At 41.4% G+C, this 14063-nt stretch overlaps 1 protein-coding gene across 13 annotated transcripts in view; it reads left to right on the forward strand.

Annotated features, from left to right (window-relative positions):
* Positions 1-14063, forward strand: part of LOC122556528 (teneurin-2-like) — a 2772576-nt gene that overhangs the window by 68614 nt on the left and 2689899 nt on the right. The window lies entirely within an intron of this gene.

Here is a 14063-nt window from a genome sequence, read left to right on the forward strand (position 1 = left end):
GAGGATTGCAATTGTAATTAGTAATGTACTATGCTGACTGTTTACCTGAAGCTGGAGTCTAATAACCTGTAATAAATAGAAATTCTTGTTCAGTACAGAGATCTGATCCGTGCTTTCTATCAACCAGAACCTCAAAGTCAAGTAAATTGGGGAACTTTGCTTACTACTTTCAGGGATTAGCAGGGCTAGATTTCCAGCTCACTACCACAGTGATTTTGGACAAGCCACACAAAACAAAGTTTGCAGAAACAGGTCAGAAGTGCACTAGTCTGCAATAAGTATGCAGATGTACCGACTAAAGAAGGTGCAAAATTTAACCTACCCTTGGGAAGTAAGGCAGGGCAGGTGACTGAGGTGTCAATGGGGTCACACTTTGGGGCCAGTGACCATAATTCTATTAGTTTTAAAATCGTGATGGAAAATGATACACCGGATTTAAACATTGAAATTCTAAATTGGAGGAATGACAATTTTGACAGTATTAGGCGAGAACTTTCAAAAGTTGATTGGGAACAGATGTTCGCAGGTAAAGGGATGGCTGAAAAATGGGAAGCCTTCAAAAATGAGATAACAAGAGTCCAGTGACAGTATATATCTGTTAGGGTGAAAGGAAGAACTAACAAAAAGGATTGATGAGGGCAGAGCAGTGGAAGTCTGTATGGACATCAGTAAGGCATTCGACAAGGTTCCCCACGGGAGACTGGTTAGCAACGTTAGATCTCATGAAATACAAGGAGAACTAGCCATTTGGATACAGAACTGGCTTGAAGGTAGAAGACAGAGGGTGGTAGTAGAGGGTTGTTTTTCAGACTGGAGGCCTGTGACCAGTGGTGTGCCACAAGGATGTGCTGGGTCCACTGCTTTTTGTCATTTATATAAATGATTTGGATATGAACCTAGGAGGTATAGTTAGTAAGTTTGCAGGTGGCACCAATGTTGGAGATGTAGTGGACAGCAAAGAAGGTTTCCTCAGAATACAATGGGATCTTGATCAGATGAGCCAATAGGCTGAGGAGTGGCACATGGAGTTTAATTTAGATAATTGTGAGGTGCTGCATTTTGGAAAGGCAAATCAGAGTTGGACTTTACACTTAATGGTAATGTCTTGGGGAGTGTTGCTGAACAAAGAGACCTTAGAGTGCAGGTTCATAGTTCCATGAAAATGGAGTGGCAGGTAGATAGGATAGTGAAGAAGGCATTTGTTATGCTTTCATATATTGGTCAGAGCATTGACTATAAGAGTTGGGAGATCAGTTCCAGCTGTACAGAACATTGGTTAGGCCACCTTTGGAATGCTGTGTGCAATTCTGGTCTCCCTCCTATCAGAAGGATGTTGTGAAACTTGAAACTTGATTACAGCTGGGACTGTTTATCCAGGAGTTTTGGAGGCTGAGGGGTGACGTGATATATGTGCCAAGTGCTGGCAAATGGGACTAGAGCAGTTTAGGATATCTTGTTGGCATGGATAAGTTAGACTGAAGAGTTTGTTTCTGTCCTGTACATGTCTATGACTCGATGACTCTAACTGATTCAATTCCTGACTCCCCAGGATCTCTCCATGATCTACAAGTATTGTGAACAATGTCTATGCTCCTGATGAGATTGGAATGGAAAACAAAAATACTTCTTAAAGATATCACTTCATTTTCTTTGGGTGTCAAGAACAACATATAACTTTTATAAATGTAATTTAAGTTTTGTCTTTTTTGTGTTAAGAGTGAGCAGACATGACTTCAGAGATTTTGGGAGCTTGGTGCCAAGGAGGCCTATATGATTTTATTCCTTTTAGTGAAGAATGCTTTGGAGAAAAAAAAAGTCAGAACAACAGCACTTTTAAAAGGGAGAGGAAGAGACAAAGGCAGCACATGATAAGGTCAGTGCAGGAGAGAGAGAGAGAGAGAGAGAGAGAGAAAGAAATCCACACTGCTAACTGACACAGCAGTGAACCTGCACAGTTACTGCCTTTACTGTTTGAATTCATGTATCACTGGACATTGGAGTGCGTCTGGGAAAATGAACAAACAGTGAAATTCACAACTCATCTTGGAGGAACCTGTTTGGGAGAGGTCACAGCACTGAAAAAGATAAGTAAATATTTTCAAGTGTCGTCTTACAGTAGGTCTGCAGTAGTGAGTTGAGTGGGTTCTTTCTTGATTATATGTTTTATTGAGATATGTCTTTTGATTAACCTTAAAAATATAAGTCATAAGCATTAAGTTAGCCTGGAGCAGTGTTTTGTAGAGGAATAAAACAGTGCTATTTTCTGGTCTGTTGAATGAAAGAAACAAAAATGGCCTTTAGTAGAGTGATATGCTCTTCTTGTTGGATGTGGGAGTTTAGGGAGAGTCTACGAGTTACTGAGGATTATATCTGCAATAAATGCTGTTGGTTGTGAATCCTATCAGATCGAATGGATCGGTTGGAGAGACAGTTAGAGGCAATGAGGAATTTACAAGAGCAAAGGGATGTGATGGAGGGCAGTTATGGGAAGGGAGAAAAGTTACAGAAACAGTCACATAGATGGGTTAACACCAGGAAATGTAAGAGAGGTAGGCAGTTAGTGAAGGAGTCTTCTGTGGCTATGCCCATTTCAAACAAGTATGTTGTTTTGGAAAATGTAGGGGATGATGGATTCTCAGGGGAATGTAGCATGAATAGCCAAGTTTCTGGTATCGAGACTGGCTCTAATGCAATGAGAGGTACATCGGGTTCCAAGAGATCAATTGTGTTAGGGGACACTCTAATCCGAGGTACAGACAGACGTTTCTGTGGCCAGCAGCGAAAAATCAGAATGGTGTGTTGCCTCCCTGGTGCCAAGATCAAGGATGTCTCAGAAAGGGTGCAGAATGTTCTCAAGGGGGAGAGGGACCAGCAGGATGTCATTGTACACATTGGAATCAATGACATAGGAAGGGAAAAGGATGAGATTCTGAAGGGAGAATATAGACAGTTCGGCAGGAATTTAAAAAGGAGATCCTCGAGAGTAGTAATAACTGGATTACTCCAAATACAGAAACTAATGAGTGTAGGAATACGAGGACAGAGCAGATGAATGCCTGGCTGAGGAGCTAGTGTATGGGAGAAGGACTCACATTTTTCGATCATTAGAATCTCTTCTTGAGTAGAAGTGACCTGTACAAGAAGGACAGATTGCACCTGAATTGGAAGGGGAACTAATATACTGGCAGGGAGATTTGCTAGACCTCTTCAGGATGATTTAAATTATTAAGGTGGGGTAGGGGTGAGACCCAGGGAGATAGTGAGGAAAGAGATAAATCTGAGATTGGTACAGCTGATAAAAGAAGTGATCAAATATCAGGGCAGGCAGGGACAAGGCAGAGAACAAGGTAGGACTGATAAATTAAACTGCATTTATTTCAATGCAAAATGTCTAACAGGGAAGGCAGATGAACTCGGGCCATGGTTAGGAACATGGGATTGGAATATCATAGCAATTCCAGAAATGCGGCTCAGGGATGGACAGGATTGACAGCTTAATGCTCCAAGATACAAATGATACAGGAAGAACAGAAAATGAGGCAGCAGAGGAGGGGGAATGCTGTTTTTGATAAGGGATAGTATTACAGCTGTACTGAGGGAGGATATTCCTGGAAATACATCAAGGAAAGTTATTTGGGTAGAACTGAGAAATAAGAAAGGGATGATCACCTTATTGGGATTGTATTATAGATCCCCTAATAGTCAGAGGGAAATTGAGAAACAAATTGTCAGGAGATCTCAGTTATCTGTAAAAATAATAGGGTTGTTATAGTTGGGGATTTTAACTTTCCAAACATAGATTGGGACTACCATAGTGATAAGGGTTTACATGGAGAGGAATTTGTTAAGGGTGTACAAGAAAATTTTCGGCTACATTCCCCTGAGTATCCATCACCCCCTGCATTTTCCAAAACAGCATATTTGTTTGAAATGGGGATAGCCACAGAAGACTCCTGCACTACCTGCCTACTTCTCTTGCCTTTCCTACCAGCAAAACCTGATCTATTCTTGGGAAATAAGACAGGGCAGGTGACTGAGGTGTCAATGGGGGAGTGCTTTGGGGCCAGCGACCATAATTCTATCAGTTTTAAAATAGTGATGGAAAAGGATAGGCCAGATCTAAAAGTTGAAGTTCTGAATTGGAGGAAGGCTAATTTTGATGGCATTAGGCAAGAACTTTCAAAAGCTGACTGGGGTCAGATGTTCTCAGGTAAAGGGAAAGCTGGAAAATGGGACGCCTTTAGAAATGAGATAAGGAGAGTACAGAAACAGTACATTCCTGTCAGGGTGAAAGGAAAGGCTGGTAGGTATCGTGAATGCTGGATGACTAAAGAAATTGAGCTTTTGGTGAAGAGAAAGAAGGAAGCATATGTCAGGCATAGACAAGGTAGATCAAATGAATCCTGAGAAGAGCATAAAGGCAGTAGAAGTTCACTTAAGAGGGAAATCAGGAGGCCAAAAAGGGGACATGAGATAGCTTTGACAAATAGAGTTAAGGAGAATCCAAAGGGCTTTTACAAATACATTAAGGACAAAAGGATAACGGGAGAGAATGGGGCCCCTCAAAGATCAGCAAGGCGGCCTTTGTGTGGAACCGCAGGAGATGGGGTAGATACTAAATGAGTATTTTGCATCAGTGTTTACTGTGGAAAGGGGCATGGAAGATATAGAATGTAGGCAAATAGACGGTGACACCTTGCAAAATGTCCATATTACAGAGGAGTAAGTGCTGGGTGTCTTGAAACACATGCAAGTGGATAAATCCCCAGGACCTGATCAGGTGTACCCTAGAACTCTGTGGGAAGCTAGGGAAGTGATTGGCGGGCCCATTGCTGAGATATTTGTATCATCAATAGTCACAAGTGAGGTGCCAGAAGACTGGATTTTGGTTAATGTGGTGCCACTGTTTAAGAAGGGTGGTAAGGAAAGGCCAGGGAACTGTAGACCAGTGAGCCTGACATTGGTGGTGGGTAAGTTGTTGGAAGGAATCCTGAGGGACAGGATGTACATATGTTTGGAAGGGCAAGGACTGATTAGGGATAGGCAACATGGCTTTGTGTGTGGGAAATCATATCTCACAAAGTTGATTGAGTTTTTAAGGAAGTAACAAAGAGGATTGATGAGGGCAGAGCGGTAGATGTGATCTATGTGGACTTCAGTGAGGCATTTGACAAGGTTCCCCATGGGAGACTGATTAGCAAGGTTAGATCTCATGGAATGCAGGGAGAACTAGCCATTTGGATACAGAACCGGCTCAAAGGTAGAAGACAGAGGGTGGTGGTGGCAGGGGGCTGTTTTTCAGACTGGAGGCCTGTGACCAGTGGAGTGCCACAAGGATTGATGCTTGGTTCACTACTTTTCAACATTTATATAAATGATTTGGATGTGAGCATAAGAGGTATAGTTAGTAAGTTTGCAGATGACACCAAAATTGGAGGAGTAGTGGACAGCGAAGAAGTCACCTGAGATGACAACTGTATCTTGATCAGATGGGCCAATGGGCCAAGAAGTGGCAGATGGAGTTTAATTTAGATAAATGCAAGGTGCTGCATTTTGGGAAAGCAAATCTTAACAGGACTTATACACTTAATGGTAAGGTCCCAGGGAATGTTACTGAACAAAGAGACCTTGGAGTGCAGGTTCATAGCTCCTTGAAAGTGGAGTTGTATGTAGATAGGATAGTGAAGAAGGCATTTGATATGCTTTCCTTTATTGGTCAGAATATTGAGTACAGGAGTTGGGAGGTCATGTTGTGGCTGTCCAGGACATTGGTTAAGCCACTTTTGGAATATTGTGTGCAGTTCTGGTCTCCTTCCTATTGGAAGGATGTTGTGAAACTTGGAACTTGAAAACAGCTGGGGCTGTTTTTCCTGGAGTGCTGGAGGATGAGGGGTGACATTATAGAGGTTTATAAAATCATGAGGGGTATGGATAGAATAAATAGACAAAGTCTCTTCCCTGGGATGGGAGCATCCAGCACTAGAGGGCATAGGTGTAGGGTGAGAGGGGAAAAATACAAAAGGGATCTCAGAGGCAATGTTTTCACTCAGCGGGTGGTGTGCATATGGAATGAGCTGCCGGAGGAAGTGGTGGAGCATGGTTCTATTGCAGTATTTTAAAGGCTTGTGGATGGGTATACGAATAGGAAGGTTTTGGAGGGATATGGGCCGGGTGCTGACAGGTGGTACTAGACTGGGTTGGGCTATCTGGTTAGCATGGACGATTTGGATCAAAGGGTTTGTTTCCATGCTGTACAGCTCTGTGACTCTCTGACTCGAAATGGGGGTTAACATGGTGCCGCTTTAAACAGGTGGAAAACATAATTACTATTCCTTCGCAAAAAGAGCCCAGATACCCAGAAAGACAAGAACATTCAGAAGGGAGTTGGCCAGAAAACATGCAGGAGGCTGTCCAAGGGAATTTAGGCAAGACAGTTGGGAATGGAGTTGCGGAAACAGACGTATTTGCTCTGAAGTTAAGGGAAATTGTAGCTTTACTTTGTGGGCTGTTTTCGCTGTGTCAGTGAGAGACTGCAACAGAAGAAGCAAAAAAAAAAATCCAGTGAACATTCTCCAAAAGGAAACTGCTTGCAGCTGTGCCAGCCTGAGCAGGAAACCCAAATATGGAAATGTAGGAAAATGTTGCTGATATTTGAGTATTTTTAAAGATATTGATTAGATTAGATTTGATTTCCTACAGTGTGAAAACCGGCTCTTTGGCCCAACAAGTCCACACCGACCCACCGAAGAATGACCCACTCTGACCCATTCCCCTCTGATTAATGCACCTAACACTATGGACAATTTAGCATGCCCAATTCACCTGACCTGCACATCTTTAGACTGTGGGAGGAAACTGGAGCATCCAGAGGAAACCCACGCAGACACGGGGAGAATGTGCAAACTCCACACAGACAGTCACCTGAGACTGGATTCAAACCCAGGTCCCTGGTGCTGTGAGGCAGCAGTGCTAGGAATGCAAAGGAATCGAACCCTTTCCTGATGTTTGTAATGATTTTTTTCAAAATTTCTGTCCAGCGTAATACCATTTTATTGATGTTTAACAAACATTTTTCTTTGTCTTGTCTTGGTTTATCTTCTGCTAGTTTCTCATAATTGTGCACCCTCTGCCACTCAAAGGTTTGCTTCATGCTGGCTGTTTGCTGCAATCATTTAAATTAGCAGCAGAATACAAAGGCAGGACTGGAACCAAGTGGTGTGAGTTAATGGCACATCGCAGCCTCTGTGTCATTTTTCAGCGTCTACCAAACTTTTCTGGTCAAGGCGTATTCTGTCATTTCATCACTGTTACTTTCTAAGAATCTGAGATGTTTCTCTTCGGATAGGAATCCTTGTGGCTTTGAAGGGATAACATACTATTAAATTTAGAAGGGGAGTGCCTCGGCTAAAGTCTTATCTTGATGGATTGTGTGTGCCATATGTCTCATTTTGTATTTGCTGCACACCCAAAATATATAGAACAGGCTTACAACCTCCACCATGTTGACATCTACATCATCGTGTTGCTTGCTGTATACATTTTTTTCAGTCCAAAGACACGTTGACTCTTCTCCTAAGCCAGTCTTCAACAGTTAGAGCTTCAGAATTGGTTGCATTGTCCTGTATTTCCTCAGCTAAGGATGACAATCTGTCAGAGAAAACTGATTTCTGGTCATAAAATAAGGTAGTAAAACTTTCCTGGCACAAAATCTTTCTTGGTAATGTGCCTCAGATTGTTTGCTTTTCGAATAAAAATGGATTTTATGCTTGAGCATGCTATAAAAGCACATGCCTTATTAGCCCCTTCAGTTTAGTATTCCTAACAAAGATGGACAAATGGGAAGGAGAGGAACAGATGCAATTGGCAAATTTGCAGCAGATCCCAAAGAGTACTTATACTCAGGGAATTATCGCAAACAGATTCTGTCTTATCAGACTTGTCAATGAAATACACAACCTTTACCACGAGGAGATGCCTGGCCCTTTGCTCTGGTCGCTGGTAAAGCAAAACATGAAATTTTTCCATGTTATTTTAAAAGCTTAGCAAATTCCATGATATTACTCAATATCATATTATATTTATATTTATGTATATTTATATACATTTTTCAATGCATATAAAAAATCTTGGAAATACTTAGATATCTTTGCTGAAAGAGACAGAGCTCAAGGGTTGAAATGTATTGCCCCCCAAATGGCAGGGGACTAGTAGATGAAAGGGAGCAATGTTGAATCATTTTTCCAACTATATCCCGCTGAGAAGGAATTTACGAATGGTAGGAGGGGTCTTGAATGTCAATGTGGACAACTAATTTTCATAATGTATTATGGACCAACATATTCAGAAGATGGTCTGGACCCTTAGTTTTTCTTATTTTTAAAGGTAAATGCAAGGTGTTGTGTTCCAGATGCAATTCAATTGGTCAAACTACCAGATTTAAATCAAAACACACTTTATTCATTCACTACAGTTAGAATACAACAAAAGGAATAAGCAATTGGAATAACTTAACACTACTGGAAAACTTAACAATAATAGATACAGTAACTGTTATTAGCATGGTACTGTGGCTCAGTGGTTAGCACTGATGCCTTACAATGCCAGGATCCCGAGTTCGATTCCAACCTTGGGTGACTGTGTGGAGTTTACACATTTATCCCTGTGTTTGTATGAGGCTTCCTCTGGGCACATTGGCTTCCTCCTGCAATCTAAAGTGTGCAGGTTAGGTGGAATGGCAATGTTAAGTTAATTTGTTGGCTAAGTCAATAAGCCATGATATATGCAGGATTATGAGGATGGAGTGTGTCTGTTTGGGATGCTTCCTGGAGGGTCTGTGTGAAATCAATGGACCGAATGGCCCACTTCCCCACTGTAGGGATTCTATAACTGTTCTAATATAATAATATCCATAAACACACCCTTGGCAAAAGGCAAATTCTAAAAACAGATGGTCTCACATGTCACTCCAGTAGCCCAGGAGGAAAAAAACATCAAGAAAAAAATCTAAGAGAGTGTAGCAGCTGGGAGAGATTTGCTGCAGCTTCCAACAACTGCTGATACTGAAAAACTGAAAAAACAAACCTGAAAATCTAGGTTCTGTGAGAGCTTGACCACACCCATTCAAGGAGAAAGTGAGGTCTGCAGATGCTGGAGATCAGAGATGGAAATGTGTTGCTGGAAAAGCGCAGCAGGTCAGGCAGCATCTAGGGAACAGGAGAATCGACGTTTCGGGTGTGTTTATGGATATTATTATATTTCCTGAAGAAGGGCTAATGCCCGAAACGTCAATTCTCCTGTTCCCTAGATGCTGCCTGACCTGCTGCGCTTTTCCAGCAACACATTTCCACACCCATTCAAGCTGCATCTAGTGGGCGGCACGGTGGCACAGTGGTTAGCACTGCTGCCTCACAGCGCCAGAGACCCGGATTCAGTTCCCGCCTCAGGCGACTGACTGTGTGGAGTTTGCACATTCTCCCCGTGTCTGCGTGGGTTTCCTCCGGGTGCTCCGGTTTCCTCCCACAGTCCAAAGATGTGCAGGTAAGGTGAATTGGCCATGCTAAATTGCCCGTAGTGTTAGGTAAGGGGTAAATGGAGGGGTATGGGTGGGTTGCGCTTCGGCGGGTCAGTGTGGACTTGTTGGGCCGAAGGGCCTGTTTACACACTGTAAAGTAATCTAATCTAATCTAATCTAATCTATTGTTCCAGCTAAAAAACGAAATCCAAGGTCCCACAAGCTGTTTTCTCTGGTGGATCTAGTAGACTGCTCATTTTCTCTGCCCTAAACCCTCTCTTTAAGAAAAATGGACAAAAAAACCTCTTAAAGCCATTGCATCATCGTACAATTTGGGACAACCAATTTTTACAAAGGCACAATGAGGGGAGATTTAATAAGATGATCGTTACCTTGCTTAGAGCAGATTGATCCCAGCGTTAATGGATGATGCTGCCAGCTAAATGGATGTGGTCTCCTGGTGGTGGCACAGGGGGGATATATTTTTAAGATGGCACTGAAGGCAGGGAAGGCAACGCTGATGTCCTGGATACCCATGACGATGTTTCCTCTCCAGTATTCAGCCCTAAAATTTTCTTTTTCTTTTTCTTCGGTTTCCTCTTTTAATTGCAAAGGAATGTGCCTTGGGAAGGGACTGTTGTATAATCTGTGCTCTTTTAACTTCTGTCTTCTCACCATCTAAAGCTCCAAACTCTCATTCCAGGTGAAGCAGCCAATGGTTTACTTGTACAACTTTCAGTTTAGTATATCGTATGTGCTGCTCTCAATATAGTCATCTCCATACTAGAGAAATGAAATGCAGTTTGGGTGACCACACTATGGAATGTCTCTGCTCAGTCCACAAGCATGATCTCAAGCTTTGGGCTGACTTGTCATTGTAATTCACTGCCTTGCTCACATTCTCATATTTCAGTCCTTGCCCTGTTGCCATACTCCAGTGAAGCTCAACACAAGCTGGAGGTAGTTCCCAGCCTTTTGGACTCAACAGTGTGTTCCACAGCTTAGGACCATATAACCAAGTTTTTTTAAAAAACAAAAAAAACCCCAAAAACAGCAGATGCTGGAAATCATAAATTCCCTGGATATAAGTTTTCTATTTTGATTTTACCTTTTACCTTTTCTTGCCAAGGGCAATTCTTTACCATGTTTTCATGCATTTTCTTGTTCATGAATCTGGTACTTACCTTAACTTTGGCAAATGGTTTATCTCCGAACAAAACCATTTTGACTCCCATTGTCTTTTGTCCCATGATATCCTTGTCATTTAATCTCTCGTGCTTTCTGTCATATTTCGAACCTCCCCTTTTGCTTTTGCTCCCACTCAGCATAAAACGCACCACATTTCTACCCGAATTTAGTTCTTACAAGGAATCATACTCGACTTGGAGTGCAAACTCAGTTTCACTCTCCACGGATGGTGCCAGACCTGCTGAGCATTTCAAACACTTTCTGTTTTTAATTGCAGACTTGCGACATCCTTTTGTTGAAGTGATTAATCTGCATATGTTCTTCTTATGGTCACCGACATATGCAAATTTAAAGAGTTTTCATTCATTCCTTTCATAAATGCAAAAGACTCACGAGTTCAAACAACTCTGACCTGTCCTCTGCAGAATCCTTGCACATGGCAGAAATATGAAAGAAATCAGACTTGGCTTGCTTGCTTTCTAAAGGAAAGTTAATGAAATTGTTGTCCTTGGCAAATGACAGTTCAATGACCCAGAGGCTGCAATGTACACTGAAAGTCGGAGGGTTGGTAGACATCACCCGAGAGGGATTCTGCAGGATTTCAAGAAAATCAGTGCAACTGTAGGTACTAAAAATGTTAGAGCTGTACCTATCCTGGAACTGAATTTCAAAAACAAGTTGGAAGAGTGCGTGTGGTTTTATTACAGCATCATTCAGGAACTGCAATCTATTTTTGCAGGTGTCAGAAAAATATCAGTAGAAACAAATCCTAATGGGTTGTGCAAAGTGTAAAGGTACCTGTCAGACATGTCTGCTTTAGTTCCAAAACTTATAAATTGAGATACACAAAGTTTATTGCAAATCATAACACCAACAGCATCAACTTCAAAAATGAGCCCAAAACTAACTTATGAAGCTGTCAGGAAAGCTTTAACAGGCTTTCCTAACTTGCTTTGTCCAAGAAGATTAATTAGAATTTAGCTTTTAGTGCAACTTGCGAGGAATACAGCAACGACACCACTTACCAGGTAAGATGCAACTGAAGGGAATGTTGCACCCTTGCAGTTTTTTGAAGTAGGTTTTAATGAGTGTTTAGGCTATTGGGTGTGTTAGGATTTTGTTTTCATTGCAGCAAATGAGCACTTTGAATTATCTCTTGTTTCTCTGGGCATTTGTTGTCTACATTTATACTCTTGGAAGTTGTTTACATTTTTCAGACCACCACAATCTTCTTTCCTAATGTTTCCAATACATCCTTATCCTATAGTTATGCTCTCTCACTCTCTTCAGTACTATAGCACTCTTTATTTGCACACATATACATAAGCTATTGAATTGTGCTCTGTATGAAGTGTCTTAGTGCTGCTCCATAATACGCTTCTCTCTCTGGTCTATTCTTCTGCTGTACTCTGTTCTACTGATTTCAGAGTAATACTATTAGTTACATCAGCATTAAAATATTCATTACACCACATTTCACTCCAAGTTCCTCTTTTATTTGGTCTGCATTCTTCCAACAATTTGTTTTTAATTACTTGCATTGTTTTATCGAAAGTAGGTCTGGAGAATTGATAATGGAAAATAAAGAGTTGGCAAATGCATTGAACAGCAATTTCATAATATCCTCAAGTGGATACAAATAGTATTTCAGAAACAGCTAGAAAGGGAGGGAGAAACTTAGGAAAAGTACTATCCCCTGGGAAGTGGTACTGAGTAAATTATTGGAGTGACAGGCTGACAGATCCTGATGGACTGCATCCTTGGGCCTTAAAGAAGTGGTAAGTGAGGTCTTCCCCTCCCCTGCACTGTTAGATTTCATAGGAACCATTCTTGCTACAATGCTCTGATGCACTCCCCCGTCACTCCCAATCTTCCTCTACCTTAGCTGCACCTCCCAAGCAACCGCAGAAAGTGTAACACTTGTCCTTTCACCTCTTCCCTCCTCACTCTCCAATATCAGAACAAACCTTCCAAGTGATGCAGCTTTTCTCTTGTAGTTTTTTAATCTAGTCTAATGTGTTCACTGCTCATAATGCAGTCTCCTTCATATTGGCAAGACCAATCGCAAGACTGTGTGACTGCTTTGCAGAACAACTCTGATCCATCCATACTAATGAGCCTAATCTTCTAATTGCTTACTGTTTCAATAAACCATCTTGGTCCCATGCTAATATTTCTTTCCTGGGTCTGCTACAGTGTGACAATGAAGCATAATGCAAGTGAGCGGAAGAACGCTTAGGCATGTTACCATCTCTTGGATTCAACACTGAATTCATGAACTTCAAACCATAACCTCCATCCTTCAATTTGTTTATCCTACATGTGTTTCATAAGTGCTTTATTGAATTTACTCTCAGTAGAGGTGATTCATTTTCTCATTTTCAAACTTATCATTGCACCTATTTTAAATTTCAATCTCACTTTTACCATTAATAGCACTCACCATCTCTTACACTTGCTTCTACTTTCCGTCTATCAATGGCACAAAATTCACCATTTTCCAGAAGAAGAGTCATATTGGACATGAAACACATCTTCATAGATGTTGCTAGACCTGCTGAATATCTCTACATTTTTCTGTTTTGTTTTGTTCAATTTTCCAGCACTATTTCCACAGTATTTTGCTTTTATTATGAGATGATTCATGTTTCAGTTTAGAAACTCCCTAGATTCCAGGACGGTCTCTTCACTTGCAACACTTTAAATGCGATTCCTTCATTCAAAAAAAGGAGGGAGACAGAAAACATGAAGCTGCTGTTCAGTTAGCTTAGCACGTGTCATTGAGAATTGTTAGAAGTTATTATTAAAGAAGTTATAACAGGGGACTTAGATGCATTCACGTTAATCAGGCAGAGTCAACATGGCCTTTGAAGGGGAAATTGTGTTCAATCAATCAACTGGCATTCATTGAGGAAGTAACGTGTGCTGTGGATGACTGGTGGATGTCGATTTCCAGAGCGATTTGATGAAATGCCTCAACAAAGGTTATTGCAGAACATAAAAGTTGATGGTATGGGGATAGCATGCTGTCACGGACAGGCTGACAAGAAATAGAGAGTAGGCGTAATGATTCATTTTTCAGGCAGGCAAGATGTAACAAGAGATGCCACAGGACATGGATCATCAACAGCTTTAAATTTATGCTATGAATTAGATGAAGGGAATGGAGGTGTAGTTGCCAAGTTTGCTGAGACAAACAAAGGCAGGAAAGTACGTTGTGAAGAGGGCATAGGGAGGCTACCAAAAGACATTGGTGAAGTGCTGGCATGGTGCACAGTATAGGAAAATGTAAAAATATGAATTTTGTCAAAAAGAGCAAAAGAGAAGCAGATTATCAAAATGGTGAGAGACATCAGACTTCTAA

This window comes from Chiloscyllium plagiosum, unplaced genomic scaffold, assembly GCF_037043375.1.
Source record: "Chiloscyllium plagiosum isolate Xiang-an unplaced genomic scaffold, Cpla_swu_hap1 HiC_scaffold_16, whole genome shotgun sequence".
Lineage (NCBI taxonomy): Eukaryota > Metazoa > Chordata > Chondrichthyes > Orectolobiformes > Hemiscylliidae > Chiloscyllium > Chiloscyllium plagiosum.